The sequence below is a fragment of the Protopterus annectens genome, chromosome 9.part0 (assembly GCF_019279795.1).
Source record: "Protopterus annectens isolate FY-2018-M chromosome 9.part0, PAN1.0, whole genome shotgun sequence".
In the NCBI taxonomy this organism is placed as follows: domain Eukaryota; kingdom Metazoa; phylum Chordata; order Ceratodontiformes; family Protopteridae; genus Protopterus; species Protopterus annectens.
The window spans coordinates 1,091,950,399-1,091,971,207 of NC_056743.1; the positions used below are offsets into that span (position 1 = coordinate 1,091,950,399).

At 39.3% G+C, this 20,809-nt stretch overlaps 1 protein-coding gene across 3 annotated transcripts in view; it reads right to left on the reverse strand.

The window, feature by feature from the left end:
• The window catches only part of CALCOCO1 (calcium binding and coiled-coil domain 1), a 1,510,704-nt gene extending 1,492,092 nt beyond the window's left edge, over nucleotides 1-18,612 (reverse strand). For 2 of the 3 annotated variants that reach the window (XM_044083933.1, XM_044083935.1), the window contains exon 1: nucleotides 18,546-18,612. The gene's annotated coding sequence lies outside the window, so the exon portion shown is untranslated. The other variant, XM_044083936.1, reaches the window with a different exon arrangement.
• Between the last annotated feature and the right edge of the window lie 2,197 nt (nucleotides 18,613-20,809).

Sequence of the window (20,809 nt, forward strand, 5' to 3'; positions counted from 1 at the left end):
GTTCCAAAGCTTGGACAGTTGGCAAAATATACTTAACACCTAATGCCAAATACTCTTTTGGCTGGCTGCCATCAATCTTCCACGAATATTACCCTTCAAAGACGTAATAGCACATTGAGAAGCACTGAGAAACTAATTACATGTGCACACTGACATCATTCTAACATGCAATCACTTAAACAGGGAAATACTTTATATTACTTGACAGCTTAGGTCACGGCTATAATTTGGCTCCTAGTATACAGCAAAGTCTAAAGACTTCTCATCTTTTCTTTGTCGATGATTTAAAACTGTATAGCTCATCAGATGAGGAACCGAAAGCACAGCTGCAGGTTGCCAAAACTTTTTCAGATGATATTAGAATGTCATTTGGTCTTGATAAATGTGCAAAAGCAACCTATAAAGCAGAAAAACTGCAGCACCAGGAAAACATCAGTCTGGGACAAGAATGTGATATAAAAGAACTTGAGCAAGAGGGAGTGTATAAATACTTGGAAGTTGATGAAGGATCAGCAATAAAACATGGACAAATGTGTATAAAACTTAGTAAGGAATATTTTAGAAGACTTAATCCTGAAAACAGCATTGACATCTAGGAACAAAATTCAAGCCATAAATCAATTTGCTCTTACTGTCCTAACTTACAGTTTTGGAGTGACTGACTGGCCCCAAAATGTGCTGGATAGATTAGATATTAAAACAAGAAGAATGCTTCATGCTCACCAAATGATTTATAAAAGTCAGTGCATACCAAGATTATATACTCCCAGCTCTGAAGGAGGGATGGGCCTCCTTGAAATTGACTACATGTATAGATCTTCAATCGTGGGATTCCACACATATCTGCTGACCTCACAAGAACCAAACTTATTGAAAGCTTTGAAAAATTAGGAGAATAAAACTAAGATGACTTCCCTGCTTAACTTAGCAGAAGCATATCGGCGTCAAGCAGGAATGGAAATCAAACCAGAAGTAGATAAAAATCAGGCAGCAACTGAATGTGGCAAAAATCAAAAGAAAGAATATAAGGTGAAGGATCAGATGAAAAGGCAAGAAATGTGGAAAATGCATAAATATAGTTGCAAGTATAGAAAACGTCTGGAAGAACCTCATGTTGCTCAGGAGCAAACACAGGAATGGTTAAGGAGAGGTGAATTCAAACCAAGGGATGAAAGGTTAATATTGATGGCACAAGATAGTGGGCTATGTACACACTGGTTTAAAGTCCACTGAACATGTGGGAGAAATGGACCAAATGTAGGTTTTGTAAAACAGAATTGGAAACTGTCGCACACCTAGTTGCTGGTTGAGACATATTAATGGCAGGAGGACTGTACACTGAAAGGCATAATAATGTGGCAAGACTGCTGCACTGGGGATTGTGCAAACATTATGGGGTTGAAGTGGCTGAAAAAACACTGGAAACATAAGCCACAAAGCATCATAGAAAATGATGGTCGACATCACATGGGATCATCCATTACCAACAGTTCAAAAGATAGATGCTAGAAAACCAGATACAGTGGTCCAGGAAAAAAAAACAAAAGTAGCATTGTTCACTGAAATTGCCACACCCAAATATCACATTGTTAACCTTCCCAGTACCCACTCAAGAAGTGCCAGTAATAAATGCTACTGGTAACCCCCTGAGGTATTTAATAATTAATGGTGGACAACCTGCTGCATCCCCTACTGTATATGTTGCCCCAAGGGGTAAACTATCAGATTACCTGCAGGACAGAGGGGGGTCTGACTCTTGTCCACAGCTGTTAATGCAAATGTCAGGCCCACTGCAAAGCCCCATACTAATAATACACTTTGCACTTTTCTTAAATCGGTCTCTTGGTTTGTTTGTGCATTTAGGGAGGAAGAGAAGCCTACACTTTTTGAGCAAGTTTAAAACACTTGGGTTTTTCAACCAGTTAAAAACAAAGGGGAAATGCGATAGCTGAATTATAAGAAAGAGGTCACAGCCATCACCACTATGGGTATGGCAATTGCAGACCAGCAGATTTACCAGTAACAACAGATTTCTTAGCTATTGTTCAATAGCACTGTTTTTTTGCTTAATAAAATGTTTGTTTCGCTGTACAGATGGAATGAAGGTCCTTAGCCCCATTACATTTATAAACAATACATACATAGCAGTTAGAACTGGAGCATACATCTCAATTGCCATTTATAAATTGTGAATGGGTAAATAGAGTGGGCAGCACAACAGACTCACACAGTGGCAGTGCTACAATATGTGGGCAATTTAATATTTTGTGAAGAAAACTAAAGTACAGTACAGTAATTGCTTCAGTACTGTACTGTACAAGACAGCGGTCTTGACCAATCAGATCGCCAATACAGAGATCTCTTAACCAATCCTCTAACAAGACGTGCAAGCAGCTTCACGAATGGGGAAAAGGAAAGTATAACATGACTCTTCCTTTTCAAGGTAAGATTTGGACAACTTTAAGGATTTTTATTTATTTTTACGTTATTTCCGACATTGCCCGTTCGTATCTATGGGTTGTACGCATGTCGATGTCTGTAACCCGGGAACTGCCTGTACCAGAAAAATGCACTTTACAAACTAGTAATATGATTTGATTTGGCAAACTTAACAGTGAGGAACATGTCAGACTTAGTACTGCAGACAAAGAAATTAGTTTGACTCTGACAAAATATCCAACTGATTCCTTAACTAAAAGGTTGAATAAGATGTACTACTCAGATCTGTCACATACAACACTATGGATAACACACTTGCATGCTACATTATGCCTGGCAGTCTACACATAGAATTAGTGCTATAAGCTACAGACAAATTTCATCCTACACTTGTGGGTTTGAGTCCTTTAGTCACCAATTGTCTAGTAGGCAATTCCAAATAAATCTGTTAACCGCAAAGCCTTCACAATTCGTCCTGAAGAGAGGCACTTTGTATAGTTGGTTTACCCAATTAACAAATAAATCAAAATAATGTTAATGTTTGAGACTGGAATCAAAACTTAAAATGCTGCATGTAAAAAAAAAAAAAAAAGAACTTTGGCTAACAAAGTTTTTTTTGTTGTGAAGCTGCAATTCTTACTGTTCTACATTTACGTGCATGAGAATGTGCTCCCTCGCATTCAAGGAACAAGCAGGTAGGTTATTCTTCTCATCACTTCCCCTAGATATTTGACATTAGATACTCAGTGGCCTGGACAACCTGTAATAACAGTAAAAACCTAGAACTATGGCATCCAGTCACAGTCTAACAAAGACATCTATTCCGTTCAGTCTAAAACATAACATAACCACACTTAACTGCATATGCAGCCTAATTGCTTGCACATGTTCAGTACTTATGTGCACGTGCCCATAGACTGGAATGGCTCTTAAAGGTACAGCACTTACTCTGATTTACATCCTCCCTCTTTGACTATTCCGTCATGCAAATTAAAATGACAATTAGATGAGCATGCACATTATACAGACATATACAAACAATAACAATCATGTCCAGGTTACTGTGTATCTAGGACTAGGTCATGAGATATGACCTGACCTCGCAATGTAATAATCAGAACTGGGTTTAGCTAAAGGAACAGTCGTTAGGGAATGTTCTGCTTCAGTATTTTCAGGGATACTTTTAGGAACAGGAACAGATGATGAAATGTTCTCTGGAACAGGAACATTCGACAAATCACTTTAAAAATTAGTCTCTCCATTACAGGCAAGATGCTGTAACACTGGCTCGGAGACCAGTAGTAAATGCTTCCAATTCTGCCTGAATTCCATACCTTGCGACTCAATGATGTATGATCTCGGTTCCTCATACAAATATTTCACAAGTCCTATTTGGTCAAATCCTTTTGCTGTCTGCATCTTCACTATTCTCTCCTTCTTTTAATGGATTCAGAGGCTTGCTGGTTTTGTCATAGTAGGACTTTTAGGTCAAACGCTTCTTTAGAGTTGAGCTTTTACTGCTTTGTTTTTAGCATTCAGAATCAACAAATTCTTACTGACTGGTAGTGCGGTTCTCGGTTTGTCTAGACATAAGTCTCTGAGCGGGTGACCCAAGTATATTATTGTGAGGAATGTTTCTGAGATGAAGAAAAACATCAGTATTGTTTTGTTTGGATTTCTCCAACAGATGTTTCGCACTGTGAACTGTACGTTCAGCCAAGCCATTAGACTGCGGGTATTCAGGACTCCTAGTAACATGAACAAAGTCCAACATTTCAGCAAATCTTTTTAACTGTTGACTTGTAAACTGTGCATCATTGTCAGAAAGGATGTTGTGCGTACTACCATGGACAGAAAAATGTCTCTTCAATTTTGTAATGACAGTATTAGACATTAGGTTAGGAAGTAGGTCAATCTCAAAATAATCTGAGTAAGAGTCTACTAATACCAAGTAATATACCTTTCTACCTTATATTAATACTCTCTCATACTGGTTAATATGAACCACAGTCCACATACCCCCATACTTCCAATCCTCTGTCAATTACCACAATCACCTTATTCCAACTTTCTGCTATTACTACTTACCACACTCACTTCCAAAATGAAATCTCCTCACCAAGACAAACTTCAGCTATCCTTAATGACTTGTCCTCATATAACAATACTGATTCTGCTCTCCTTAAACTCCTTCACGCTGACTATTACCTATATAAAATACAGTTCAATAAACACAAAACCCAAACCTCCCTACAGAACCAGAAAATAATCTATAAATTTAACAAACTCTACCTTTGCATTCTAAATATATTAACTCATAGTGGCAACATACACCTCAACCCAAGGCTTAACATCACATTAAACCCAGACATTGACTTTACCACATCACTAATTCAAAGACAAAAAGCCTCTCTCCTAGTTCTCAACCTTAATATTAGGAATATAGTTAATGAGATTCATGAAGTACACACCCTAGTAGCTCTATATAATCCAGAAATTCTGCTACGGACAGAAACCTGGCTTAAAGCAGAGATCAGCAATAATGAAATAACATCACCAGGTTATAGTATCATTAGAACGGACAGGAAAAGTAAAAGGGGTGGGGGGGTAGCACTACTATATCTAAATCACCTCAAACTAGAACAACCACAAGTAAATATTCCACACATAGAATATGCGGACATTATCCTTACAAGACTGAAACTAAATCCCAATAAACATATAAATAGTATAGGCGGCTATATCCCACCAGGTAACAACATATCCAATATGGAAAACCTGTTAGAAATCAATCTCATACTCAAGAAACTATCTTATTAGGAGACTTTAACATTGACTGACAAAACTGCACCAGTCAGAATCCATCTACCCATATCCACCTGCATGGATTTACCCAACTCATCTTAACCCCCACTAGAACTGACAAAACATCTAAGCACCAATCCATCTTGGACTGGATTCCAATATCTGATCCCCCACTCGCATCCCGGGCAGGCTGTCTACCAGACAGGCTAAGTGACCACCAACCCACTTTCTTACTCAGAAAAAGAACTCACCATATTACCCAACCATTTCTCAGAGTAATCAGGAAAAAAAAAGAACTTTAAACCTGACGACTTTATCTCTGCCCTAAAACATTGCTACTGGAAACCACTAACACAACTACTCCTAGATGAAGCAATTGACTACTTTAACTCATCCTTCTTAGAAATGCTACATCATCATGCACCCATCAGAACCATTAGAACTAAAGCTACATATGCTCCCTAGTTAACTAGTAGTACCATATCCATCCTCAAAGAAAGAAACAAAGCATTGCTACATTACCACAAAATCAGAACCCATTCCACAAAACAACTCTACTTAGAACTCCATAACTAAGCCAAAAAGCAAAATAAACTAGATAAAATTAGCCACCATCCGAACCTCCAAGACAAACATTATCGCAACCCCGAAAAAGTCTGGTCAGCTATAAATTCTTTACTACTACCAGGGAAATCTGTAACACCAACCCCAGCTATAACTAATAACCTAGAAGATATCTCTACCCTGTTTAACAAATACTTCACCGAAAATGTTAAAACCCTTGCGGATAGCCTAAATAATAGTACCAACAGTGACCCACCCTCCACCCCAAACATAGGCACCAATGACAACAACCCCCACCTCTGCCTAAACCCAGTCATAGTCAACTCCATTTTAAAAATTCTCAGCAAGCTAAAACCAACTACCCTAGCCGCAGACAACTTACCAGCTGAATACCTAAAAATAGCCACAACAGCTATAGCCTATCCAGTCACAATTCTGATAAACAGATCAATATCAGACTGTAAAATACCCACTCTATGGAAAATTTCCCACATCATTCCACTGCATAAAGGAGGTAATTCTGTAGAACTAAACAACTACCGACCCATAGCTATCTTATCACCACTATCAAAAACACTCGAAAGAGTCATACATCACAGCTAATGAACTCCCTTCTACAAAATAACCTCTTATTCAACTATAAACATGGATTTAGACCCTTCTACAGCACTACCACTGCTCTCATGTCCTTTATCAACACAATCAATAATCACAGAAATATGGGCCAACTAGTGTCAGCCACTTTTCTAGACCTGTCCAAAGCTTTTGATATGGTCAACCATAATATACTCTTCAAAACTCTATCCAGCCTAAATACGAGCACCCCCTCCATCTCATGGTTTAAAAAACTACCTCTCGGGGCAACAACAAGCAATGTTATGGCAAAATCAACTATCCCCTCTGCTACCAGTATCATTAGGAGTACCTCAGGGCTCTATACTCAGCCCATTACTCTTCTCTTTATTTACTAACCAACTCTACACTGCCACACCCAATGCCTCACTTGTCCAATATGCATACAACACCACTCATACCTCCACACACTAACCCAAGAATGTTCTCCCTTGCAGAAACTTGGTTCAGCAACTCCCAACTTATTCTAAATCCGAATAAAACAAAACTTATCTTTGGACCAGGCAAATCCCCTCCATCTGATAACTTCACCATAACCTCCTTGAATAATACCATGATCTCCCCACCTCCTATACCATAACCTCCTTGAATAATACCATGATCCCTCCACATCCCATACCAAACTCTTAGTGGTAGAAATAGACAATAACCTCAGATTTAATATACATATAGCCCAGACTATTAAAAAAAGTACATAACAACTCAGACTCCTTTACTGGAACAAATCATATACCACCAAGCAAACTAGTCACCATAGCTAGAACACAATTACTATCTACCCTCCTCTATGCTGCCCCAATACTGGCCAACCTTCGCAAGACCGAGCTAAACAAGCTAGAATCTTGTTACAATAAAAATCACTAGATTTGCCACTGAAACCCCTTCTAGTACCCACCACTGTGTAGCACTCAAACAGCTAAACTGGTTAGAACTGCCGCACCTACTAAAAGTCAACCAGTTAATACTGGTACATAAGCTATTCTACCATCCAACCAAATTCCCAGCATTCCAAAAGCTAGTTATACCATGTTCTACAACAAGAACCCGAAGATCAGCAACCCAAAACCACCTACAAGTCAAACATAATAATGAAGCCGGGAAAGCTCTCTTTGGCTAAAAAGCTTGGAATAACCTACCCTGCTACCTTACCTCCACTATAAAATTTTTAAAAAGCACTCAAGGCTCAATTTATGAACATCTGGCTATGCTCCTGCAACTCCCCATGATAAGCAATAAATCAACAACCTGTCCTCATCTCAGACATTACACCCTTAACTTAAGAATCTTGACTAACATTTTTGTTCCAACTATATAGAACTAGCTAGTAAAACGTAATGTCCTTAGAGACAGGGTCTGAATTGCATCCACTAACTAATAGACAACCTAGCCTATCTATCTTAAACTACCTATTCTATATACTTCTGCACTATTTCAATTGCACTCCAGTTCTACTTTAAACTAATTGTACAACCTACAGGAAAGCATATACTCCTGTTGTTCATTTTTCCATGTACTATTACATTTCTACTTCACTTTCTATGTGCTATGCTATGTAGTATTGCATTTCAAATTAATCTTATTTTAAGCAAAAACTGCATCATACTGCTTAATATTGTCATGTGGATTTATAATTGTATGAAAATATTATGTATTATGTAATAAATGGAGATTTTCTCCCCAGGCCTCTGCTGAAAAAGGACCTATGTCCAGTCGGACTTTCCCGGTAAACAAATGTAAAATAATAAAATAAAATGAAATGTTGACCATACCATTCAAAAATATCTGTAGCTACTGTCGACCAAGGTAGTTCCGGAATCTGGCTTAAGTGAAGTGGTTCTTTTTGTTGATGTGGCTTAGTACTATTACAAACAGAACAAGGTGAGAGTTCCTTCTCAATATCTTTTTGACATAGAATGCCAAAATACTAGTCCTCTCACCCTTCATTTGGTAGAATCAGTTCCTGGGTGGCCACAATGAAAGATTTTAATGTACTGCTGTTGCAAGAATTTTGGAACAATCACTTTTAGACCTTTCATGATGATACCATCTTCCATCAAAATCTCGTCTCTGTAAGGAAAATGCTGCTGCACATCTAGTGGTAAATAAGATTGCTTTTACGGCCATCCTCGACTGATAAAGTGGTTGAGCTTCTGAAGAACTGAATCTGAAGCATAGAGTTCCAAGCTCATCAAGATGTGTGAAGAAAAAGTTTTCACTTCCATGACTTCGAAATCAGGTTTCTTATTTTCTTGCTGTTCACTGTTTTTTCTGGGTGATCGGGATAACATATCAGCAAGATAAACAAGATCACCTTTTGTGTAAACAAGATTTAAACTGTACTTTTGCAATTTTAACATCATGAGTTGCAATCTCACAGGAGCTGTGTGCATTGGCTTTTTCAAAATAGTGACCAAAGGTTGGTGGTCATTTTCAGTTTGAATAGGTCGGCCCTAAATATAAGCATGGAACTTCGAGCATTCAGACAATTGCCAAAAGCTCTCTCTCTACTTGAGCATACTGCATCTCAATTTTGGTAAGAGTTCTGGATACATAAACTACTGGTCTGCCCTCTTGAAGAATAACTCCACCAAGACCAAACTTGGAAGCATCACAGGAAAGATTTACTGGTTTGTGAACACCATAACATCTTAATATGGGTGGACTGGCAATTTTCAGTTTCAGGATATCAAATGCTCTTTGGTGTTGTGCTGAAAAGGACCAGGTTACATCTTTGCGTGTCAGCTCTCTAAGTGGTGCTGAAAGTTCACTTAAAGCTGGAATGAACTTGCCCAAATAGTTGACCATGCCAAGAAAATGCTGTAAGGCTGTGACATTGTCTGGAGCTGTCATCTCAAGAATTGCAGTTTGCTTGGAAGGATCTGTTTGTAAGCCTGAACCGGTAAACAAATGACCCACATAAGTAACTTCTTGTAGCCTGAATTTACATTTCTAAGGCTTCAGCTTAAGATACACTTCACGAACAAGTTCCAGAACTTTCTTGAATTTCTATCATGTTTGACTTCAGCCCTGCCTCCTATAAGAATATCACCTACTATTACAGCACAGGAATAGCCAGAAAAAAATTTGTTCCATCGCATGTTGGAAAACTTCACTGGCAGAATTTATTCCAAATGGCATTCTCAAAAATCTGCACCTTCCAAATGGTGTAGTGAAAGTGGTTAACAATGAAGATTTTCAATCAAGCAAAATTTGCTAAAAATGAACTTTTTACATCTAAGACAAAAAAAAAACAGTGGCATTTGGCATAAGAGCAGGAACTTCTTCAACTGTACAAATTAAATAATGAGGTTGTTTTAGTGCTTTGTTCATATCACTTGGATCAATATATATTCTTATATCATCATTGCTTTCCTTATGCGCTACCACCATGGGAGGATACCCATTCATTCTGTTCTTCCATTGGACAAATTACTCCTAGGTTCACCATTCTGTCTAATCCAGATTTGACTCTGCTTTGCAAGGCTGCTGGAACTTTCCGTGCTGGTCTAAGGACTGGGCTTACCTCGTGGTCTAACTTCATGGAGTACACAACTGGGAGTTTGCCTAACTTGTCTTAAAAAGTATCAGCTTACTCAGAAAAAATAGTTTGTTCAAAATTCTCGTTGTTACGCGTGCTTATATGGTGAGCTTCTTTATTAAATGAAAGCAGCCCCATTTTCAAAATGTCTTTGAAGCCTAATAATGACTGCATGTATCTCTTGACAATTTAAAACTGCAAGTCATAGCTGTTCCACACAAAGTAACATGAAAGCACTACTGAGCCTTCAGCTTGATTTTCTTCACCACCATAAGCAACATGTTGCCAAATCAAGTCTCTCACCAGCTTTTACTCTAGTAAACACATTTGCTGACATAGCATTGCACTTTGAACCAGTATTAACTTTGAGCTCTACAGGTGTCCCATTAATCTTAACAGTAGAAAATACTGTGTCCTTTGCCCACAAATCTGCTGCATTGACTGTTTCACCAAGCAGAGACACACCATCAACATAAAAAGTAGGGTCGGAGCTTTCTAATTGATCAACATGCCTCTTTGAATGCTCTTTTTTAATAAAAGAATGTGCCCCTTTAGATTTACAGAGCCTTTTGAAATAATTCAACTTTTTACATATGTGGCACTGCTGACCAAAAGCTAAGCATTTCTCTCGCCTGGGCTCATGGCTACCTCCACAAGTATGGTAGTTCACTATGAGGCTTGTCACAGGTTTTTTTGAGTAACCCTTCTGTTTTACTGATTGTGCCCTGGGTTTCACTGTAGGAACCATCCCTTTTGGCCTGTATCTCCCAATCTCATGCTGCATACTATCAACATTAGCACTGGAAGGCACTGCAAGCACGCCTTTCTCATTTGTAAGCATATTTTACGCGTGCTTTTCTGTGAGCTCATATACCTAACAAAGCTCTACAGCTTTATTCAAAGTTAAATAACTGTCTCAAAGCAAAATATTTCTCATGGCATCATCTTTAATACCACACCCAAAGCCTGTCTTTTATCAAATCATCTTTCAGATAACCAAATCTGCAAATTTTTGCCTTATTTCTCAAGTTAGTGATATATGCTGCAAAAGTTTCACCAGGCTTTTGATCTCTTTTGTAAAACATATGCCTTTCCACTGTGGGTTGCACTATGTTTTAAGCACTGAGAGTCTTCCCGCATTTCAGCCGGTACCACAATACGGCGGTTCTCCCCATCCCCTGTAAACACCGCAATTGCATGCACAAATGAATACTCCCTTTCAGTGGTTTCTGAACCAGCTAGATTAAGCAGAATAAATACCATTGTACGCGCATCTTTGCCAGAAAAAGCAGCCTGTATAAAGACATCGTACTCTTGCTCAAACACTCTCCAATATTCTACATTATTTCAAACACAAGTGGACCAGATTTGCAAAATCCTTCTACCATGCAGCAAACAGTGGTAAAAACCTGCCCCTTGTAATTATCTTCAAACATACACTAGGTACTTAAAAAATATTCAACAGCACAACAGTCTTGTTAAAATGATTGTATTCTGAGAAATAACTGTACTGTAATACTCCACACACTTGCCAACACCTTACATACTTCAGATATTTTGAATAGCTTTGGTTAATATGAAAAAGAAACACATGGTGAAAAAATATGGTTGTTTTCCCTTTTCATAGATTCATAGGTGTGTACTAGGCTAATGCCCCTGGAGCCTTTACAAGCCTAGCCCATAGGATTACCCTGGCATCGTGACTTTAGTTCCTAGTGCCTTTGTCGAGTAGAACCACTGGAGTGATCCCCGGGGTGAATTTCCTATTTCCCATCAACTCATCAAGATTTCTCTTGAAGAGGGCCAGTGAGGTACTCTGCTTGACATGTATGGGAATTCTATTCCATAGCATGGGCAGTCTTTGGGTTATGAACCTGTCCCTCCAGCATGTGTTGTTGATTGTGGTAATGAGGTTGTGGTCTCTGAAGCGTGTGGTGTGGAGGGATTGGGATTTCTTTAGCTGTAGCATTTCTAACAGAGCTGGCTTAGACATGGCTTTTTAAGTCAAGCAGAGATCGCCTCTAAGTAGGCGATATGAGACAGAGAATAGTTGGAGTTTTTTGAGTCTGTCCATATAGGACAAGTGTTTAAGGCCTAGGATCCTCTTTGTGAGGTACTGTTGTGGCATCTCCAGTTGTTGCAGGTGTCTAGTGAGGTACATGCCAAATGGAGCACTGTACGCGATTGGCCTAATGAGGGAAGAGTAAAGGGAGACAATGACCTCTTTCTTCCTGGATGCAAAAGTCTTAGTAATGAGATGTGCCACAAAGAAGGACTTTCTGACCACAGTGGCAATGTGGTGGTCAAAAGAGAGGTTGCTGTCAACCTGTGTTCCCAGATCTCTTATAATGCCTTCTGTATTCAGTGGACTACCATCAATGTGGTAATTCAATGGAACTGGGGTTTACTCAAGGGGATGACGACAAAATTTTTTGGCAATGGGCTTAAGGTTATGGTTCTGACACCAGTTGTTGGTGTCACTGAGGCCTTTCTGTAGGATCTCTACATCACTTGTGGAGTTAATAATAGCTCCCAACTTGCAATCGTCTGCGAACTTTGTCAGCCAGAGTCTCTTCATGTTGGCCTGGACTTCAGAGAAACAGATACCAAACAGGAGAGGACCCAGGGCCGAACCCTGTGGGACTCCACTCGTGACTGGTCGGCAGTCTGACTTGGAGTCAGCTACTTTCACACTGTGAGCTCTATCTGTGAGCAATTTGCAACCCACCTAGTGATATAGGGGTTGATGCCTAGCTTAGTGAGTTTTTCTATGATTCCTGAGTGGGGAATGGTATCAAAGGCCTTGGCCAGATCAAGGTAGGCAGTATGAACCACCTTGCCTTCATCCACAGCTCTGCTGACCGACGCAAAGAAGTCGACCAAGTTGAGCAGGCATGATCTACCCTTCACAAAACCAAACTGTGTACGATCCAGAGTTTGGAGATTCCCTATATCCTTGTTTATTAGGTCCATGATGATGCATTCCATAGCTTTGCATTTCGGACTTGTCAGGCTAATTGGGCGATAATTCCCAGGGTCTGTAGTCGCACCTCCTTTGTGGAGAGGGATGACTGTAGCAGCGCACCATTCGGTAGAGACAAAGCCTGAGGCGAGGCTGTGATTGAACAGGGCACACAGGTGAGGTGCCAGTTCACTCTGTAGTTCATGTTGAACACAGCCAGGGATATTGTCAGGTCCCATAGAAGCTGTATTCTTGGCCTTGGACAGTGCTGTTTTAACCTGTGCAGCAGTAATACTGGGTGCCTGGCAATCTACTGGTAAAGTTAGCACTGATTCTGTCGCCCAATATAGTGGCAGTATCTGTTGCACAGTATAAGAGGTACCATTATGCAGTAGCTCAGAGCAAATCTGGGTATTACCGTGGAGATTCTTTACATAACTATAGAAGGCCTTGTGGTTGTCTTTACTATCTGCTGCAATTCTGTTTTCATAGCTAGCTTTAGAGGATTTGATGAGGGATCTCAACCTTTTGTTGAGGCTGATAAGGGAGTTTTTCCAGTCTTGTGACTTTGCCTTATGCTACATCAGTTTCCTCCTCCTGTTGTAGAGCTTGTTTATAGCAGGGGACCACCAGATTGGTTTCCTTTTTTCTGAGGAGAGCGTCTTAGTTCTATTGGCTATGGCGCGATTCATGCATTTGTGTATGTGTCCGTACAGTGCACTGGTGTAGGATTCGGTGGTCATGCAACTATTCTACATTTGCATGGGTGCCGTGAAGTTAGCCACCTCTGTTTTTAGGAACCCAAAGTTAGCTTTGGAGAACTTTTTCATGATGGTTACCTTTGGGGGGGGGTGGATTTCCAAGGTGATTAGTTTGTGGTTAGATCTAACCAGGGAGGAGTTGACTATTGGTGCAGAGCAACAATTGCCCATGTTAGTAATGACCAGGTCACAGATGTTGCTACTTCTAGTGGGGGTAAGAACTAGCTGGTCCAGAGCATTGGAATTAATGAATTCCAGAAAGCATTGGGCAAGTGTATTGGTACACGAGTAGTTTTCCCAGTTAATGGAGCGGTAGTTGACGTCGCCCAGTATGAGAGTATTAGGTTGGACCTTAATATTCTCCAGGGTGCTCAGGAACATGGAGTGCGAGTCTTGGGACATGGTTGGGCACCTATAGCAGGCTACGACCTGAAGCGTTGTCTTACCCAGTGTTAGCTGCACGTGAAGTATCTCAGATGCGTTATGTTGGGCTACCAGTCTGGAGGTGTGTGCATCCTTTATTTATACATTTTATGAGATTCAGAGATTATTTTAAGCAGTTTTGTAAATGATTTGTAAGCATTTCAAGTACTTTTATCAATATGTAGCAGTTTCAAACATTTTAATTAGAAATTTATTTTGAACATTTTGAATGCTTTGTTTTATTTCTGTTGCATAAACAAATCATTTAAATAAGTTTTAGTACCTAGAATTATCTTTCTGACCTATTTGAGAGTCGTTTGAGCTTCAGATGATCCACTTCTGCATATTCCTCCATTACTGATTGTGCGACACATGGATTTGACTTCGGATTTCATTCTGACACCATGTCGCTCATCTTGTGTATTCTAATAAATGAAAACCCAAGCTTCATGGTCTCAAGTTGTTTATTACACACAAACACATCAGGATGGAAAAACCTAAACGAACTAAATGACTGACTACTACACCCATACATGCTTTCAATCTAGCTACTCACTCAAAATGGCTACTTATTTGCACTTACTCAGTACTTATATGCATATGCCCATAGACCGGAATGTCTCAAAGGTACAAGACACATTCTGAGCTATACTGCCTATTATTACATATATAAGCAACAAAGGTAACGTTATTATGCAGATAACATTACTTCAAAATTCAGGCATTCCACTTTCTGAAGCCTATTCAACTGTTTTACCTCTATTCTTAATTCAAATATTTTGAAATTGTAAACATTTATGTACTGTATACTTTACACTGTACTTGTCTGTGAAAAGCAAAAAGTTTTATTTGTTACAGACACATATATCCTGCATATCTTCAATTATGACAGTAAAACTTGATTTAGATTAAAACACTAAAAAGGGTCCTTGGACTAGCCACCTTCTTAGCTAACACAATTAAATAAATAAAATAAGGAAATAAGTAGACAAATAAATAAGCAGGCAAGCAAGCTACACTAGCAGGTGGTCTGGAAACAAGACATAAAGGAGTTAAGTACATGCCGCACATGAATTTACATATGATCTGTAAATTTTCTTCAAAATAACCTAAAATATGAACTACACTGCTGACTTTTTCCCCAAATCCTTCATGTTATTTGTAATGAATTCCTTCAAAGTTCCAGTTTTCAAATTTGACTTTCTATAAACACTCAAAACTCAGTTTTGCCTCAGTTGTTCTAGATTTCTTTCTCTTTGTTTTTATACTCTTAAATAATGTCTCACAACCAGCAAGCCTTACAGTGGCTGTCAGCACAAGAAAAAAAACACAAATTTTCATTACTTTACAATTAAGAAAAATTAATTTATACATGTACTGCTGCAGACAGTGAAATGACACCATGTGGATGGGCAGGCCACATGTAACCTAACTAAGACTGCCTGTTCTAGAGGACACAAATTACAGGGACCTCAAGGAGCACATAAAGGAAACCAAAGCTGTCATCCTCATACATTTTATCATGCACTGTGTATCATGTGGAAGAATGCATCTGGTTCCCCAAGACTGCAGAGGACAGAATTACCACTGCAGCATTTTCAAAACAGCCCACTTCCTGAGGTCCTGGGTACCACAGAATACACACATCACCATCAAAGCCCCCTCCTGACCAACAGGGGCTGAAATATATCAATATAAATGGCTCCCACTAACTGAACTGCCAGTTGGGATGCAACATCAAGGGCATTATACACAATGTGTCTATGTGCCACTCAAGCAGTGATCATGATTCACACAGACATATGGTGCACATCCAAACTACTCCATCACTTTATGTGAGGGGACTTGGTTATCTAGTCAGTATGTGCACACACAACTATATTACACAGGGCATTATGCACAGTTACCATTCAAGCAGGAAGCAAATTGCATACAATGGTGTGGCTGTTGTGTGCTGTAAGTGATGCTGGAAATGACCTAGAACCCTGTCTAAAGAACCCCTAACTGCAACTTCAGCCCATGGTAGAGATGACATACAACAATACAGCCCAAGTGGAACCACAGAATGTTGTGTAGCGCGCATTCAGATGATTCAATGAACATTTCTGTTGTTGTGATACTTCAAATGAGGCACTGCTAAATGCACCGGATACCCAAGTAACATCTCTGTGGTGTATGTCATGTTGCACAGTATGGAAATGTGGAAACAGATTGTGCAGATGGGGAACATCCCAACAGAGTTTTCAGTAACAGTAGGAAAAACAGAAGGATAGCAGGAAGAACATTCTAAGGATAAACAGGCAAGGAGTGGTTCCACTACCACAGCAGAGGTGGCTGCAGCACAGCACTAATATGTGGCATCTGATCCACTACTACTGGCTATAAAAGAGACAATGCATAATAAAAGGATGCTTGCACCCAGATTATGCAAGGCACTGTACCCATTTTCCATGCTGTGTATCAGACAAATCATGCTCAAGCAGATAAGGAAACAGGCAGGGCATGGTCATCATTACTTGATAAGTGAGAGCAACTGTATAGCACAGAATAGGGTAATGGAAGATGAATATGGTAGCCACTTTAATTGGCAGAAGGTTGTGAGGACTCGGGGATCACATTTTCCAGTACTGGGACTGAGCTGCCACAGTGTAACCACTGGTGGTGTCCACTATCTTGGCTTGCAGTGTGGGGTTTGATGCTGTTCATGGAAGGTGCATATGTACACTGACTAGGTGTCCAGCATTGACAGCCTAAAAGCATCATTTGCCTATGACCTGGACAATAGTAACTTGGACTAATGAAGGGGTAGAGATACGAGACCACTCAGGAACAGCCTGGTGAGGAATCCCAAGTATGGAGACTGAATGTCGTGAGCATCTACAACCATGAGACCAACAATGGTCAAGGATGTCAGGCTGTGTGGCAACAGCTAACAGTGATGGCTACGCAATGCTCTGTGTAGTCTTGAGTAAGGTTGGCATGCACCCAGTGACCTTACATCTAGATTTTTTTATGAACCCAGACTGCATGGCCTGCAACAGAAGGTGTGTGGGTAGTTAACTCATATCGCAATGAAGCAGCTATGGAGGCAACATTTTTCTGCCTCCTCAGTCATATAATCTGCTTCCAGTCCCTAAACTCCATGTCAATGCAGGTGCTGCACACCATTATGCAAGATAAAAATCAGTCTCACTATGTCCACAATGCTGGAGGTGGCAGATGTCTGTGTCTGGATGACTGACCTGCACATTTTTTGAAATCGATGTTGTACCCAGATCAGAGAAGTAAACAGTCCAGTACAAGAAAAGTGTTAGCCTTGTTCCTTTGTACCCAGTGCATTTTACATTTCGACATACTTGAAGAATGTCCTTTCATCTCAGACTAAGCATTTTCGCCCAAGTTCTTCTTTTATTTTCACATCACTATGATATTTTACATAATAAAATCGTATACAAACTATGGGGGCAATAAAACATTAACACGATGAAATGAATAGTCATCATAATACAGACGTACAAAATCTAGTACACTGCCTTAAACGAGAAACATTCATCCATACACTGCCTTAAACGAGAAACATTCATCCATTTACACAACCATCTAGCAGAGACTGATTTGCTACTCACGATTAATCTAATCTAGCAATTTTGGAAGCAAAGTCTTGAATGTAAACAACCTCGACCTTGGTAGATGTTGAAGTCAGCTATGCAGCATTAAGCCATTGTAAATGCTTTCCTTTTTTAGAATGTAACTGTCCAGAACACTTTGAAATCAAAAACAACCACAGATCTCCTTCTGCCACACTACAAACTACCCGACTCTGTCTGCACACGGTTAAGAGATACGATCGGATTTATGTGCACGTACATTTCACACCAGTTGCTACTTTAACACCAAAAGTACCTTAAACTGACAATCATTGTTTCCTAGCTGTTAGAACACCCGGGTTAATTTACATAGTTACTTAAAAATGCATTACTTCTAAGTATGTAGGAAAATATGGACAGTTGTTAATTCTGACAGAAGACAGCGCGGTCAACAAGGACATCTTGCGCACAAAGCAACTCTTTGACTTCAGCGGTGAAACATCAGCAGTAACAGTAACATGATCAATACAAATTAAACACAAAAGTTAAGAAAATGCAAAGCTTCAGCAATTGTTTAAAACTTATGTACAATGACTCTCAGTCTCTCTCAATAAAAACTAAGAAATAACTGTCTTTAAATAACCGTCTGCAGCGTTATGGTACTTAAAAAAGTGAGACAGGATGCCCACACTTGTGTTTTTTCTTTAACTACGTAGCAAGACAATAGACAAAAATACATGAAGTGGCTGTCTACTTACCTCAGAAAGCCTGCTACACCGGCAGTTCAGTGATTAAAAACAATACATAAAACACCCTCAAGAACAATTTCCTACCTTCCAGGTTAAAAGATACACAAAGTGTCTTCTGACTCTTCAAAAGGTTACCAGCTGTTACTGTAACATCATACAAAAACAATAACACGACGATTGACAACCGTGCAGGGAAATGTAGTTTGCGAGTATTTTATTACCATTCTACTGACCGATACCCTGAACTATATTACCCAAGTGCCTCATGAAGGGCTGCTTTTCGGGGACTCTGGGAGTTGTAGTGCGGAGTTTACCTCACGAGCTCTGCTCATATGTCATCATTAATATACTTTACTACCCTTATATTAAGTTTTGTAGAAGTTTCAGCTATTTGCAGACTAGAAGGAAAAGTATGACGACAAGCACAGCCCAACTCAAGAGTTGTTAAGCATCTGAAAAGGTGGCAGTCCTGCAGTCAGTAATACAGGACACTGCAAATAAAATATAATTCTGCTTTATTGGCACCCCACCATTGCTGATCGCTGATGTACATTCTGTGGTGGCGAAACAGTTTCAACAAATGGCCTGTAGTTAACAGTATGCCATCAAATATTGGTTTATTGTGGTGTAGTATTTTAGGCAATCATAATTAAGCTGAAATGGTTATTATCAATGTGTAGTTTACCTTAACACAGCAACTAAATGTATAATCTGGGTCAGAAAGTTTTATTACAAAAATAAATAAATGAACAAACAGCAAATTCAAAAATAAACTGCATGCCTGTCAAATGTTTCACCACACATTTACAAAGTGGTTGTTACACAGGTTTTGTTTGTTACTTGATAGGAAGTTACAAATCTTTTTATTTTTTATGGTCACTGAATGTCTCTTCCCTGACCTACATTTGTGTGTCTACCTTAAGTGTACATTCACAATATGATATTAGGAATGGAGACTGTAGTTGTTATTTAATGCATTGTTTTTAAATACACAGTCTCAGCAAAAACTGGCACTCACAGGTGATGCAAATGTGGACATATCTGTGCTCCGATGAAAACATCAATGGGGTTTGAATTATACCAATATCCACCAAAAATGTAATGATTAAGGTCACTGCAACTGAAATGTGATAGTTGGTACAAAGAGGGGTTTGAATCATGACAGTGTCAATCAAATATATGAGAAATAGTGGCACACACTGCCATCAAATATGAAGAAAAAAGCCCAGAATGCATCAGTGGAATTCTGTCTCCAGTCACACCACTGGTACCCAGCAGGTTAAAAGTACAAGGCAGAAAGCGCACAGAAGTCTAACCCATTAAGCAATTCACAAATTCAAATGGGTCCAAAAGCACAGATGGAATATGCACTGCTGTCCTGGTTATGAGTTTTCAATAATCACCTCCAGATTAGACTGCATAGGGTCCACTTTCAGAGCTGAGGCTTTGACCTAGCACCCTAGAACACTTCCTCAGCACGGCATCTGTGAATAGCAATGCTTTTCAGAGCCTCTGACACACTTGTGCACACAATTCTCAGGGAAGGCTAGCCAAGATCTTCATTTCTCCACAACTTTAATCCTTGTGCAGTAGTAGTGCTATTACACTAGCAGGTCAGAGACCTCCAGTTACCTGCTGCTCTTAAATTAAGAATTTATGAAATTGTACACATTAATTTTTTTCTCAGGTGGTAGGCCCAAATGATTTAGCTAAGTGGAGATGGGGGAACCACCACTTCTTAACCAGTGAAAATAATAAAACTCATCTCAAACAATAAGGATCACTAATACGTGTATATTAAACACCATCTAAAAGAGGTTAAAGTGAATAAACTTCACATAAACAATAAGCAAAATGCATAGTTCCAGGTTAAATATGAAAAAGAATGTGGAAGACTAAAATAATATTTAATTAAACATATAAGAATATTTAAAGAACGCTTCTAAGTAAGGGAACTACATACATACATCTAACCGTCTCTAACTTGAGTACTGAACCACTTTACTTTAATTTATTTATTATTTATTTGGCATTTGTTGACCGGGTTAGTCTGACTGGGCAGAAGCCCTTTTTCAGTGGAGGCCTGGGAAGAAAAGCTCCACGCATGTTTACAAACAGTATAAAAAGTACAATGATACAGAGGATAAAAAGAATTATCTAAAGAAGTATATTCTAAATCATGCAGTAACTTACATAGATACACTAAGTAATCTAAAGGATATGTGACTAAGGAGGCAGTCATGAAGGGTGATTGCAGTGACAGGTCCAAGAACTAAGATAGTTTTTGACAGCAACCTTGAATTTTTGTTGGTGATTAATATTCCTGATTTTGAAAGAAACTTTGTTCC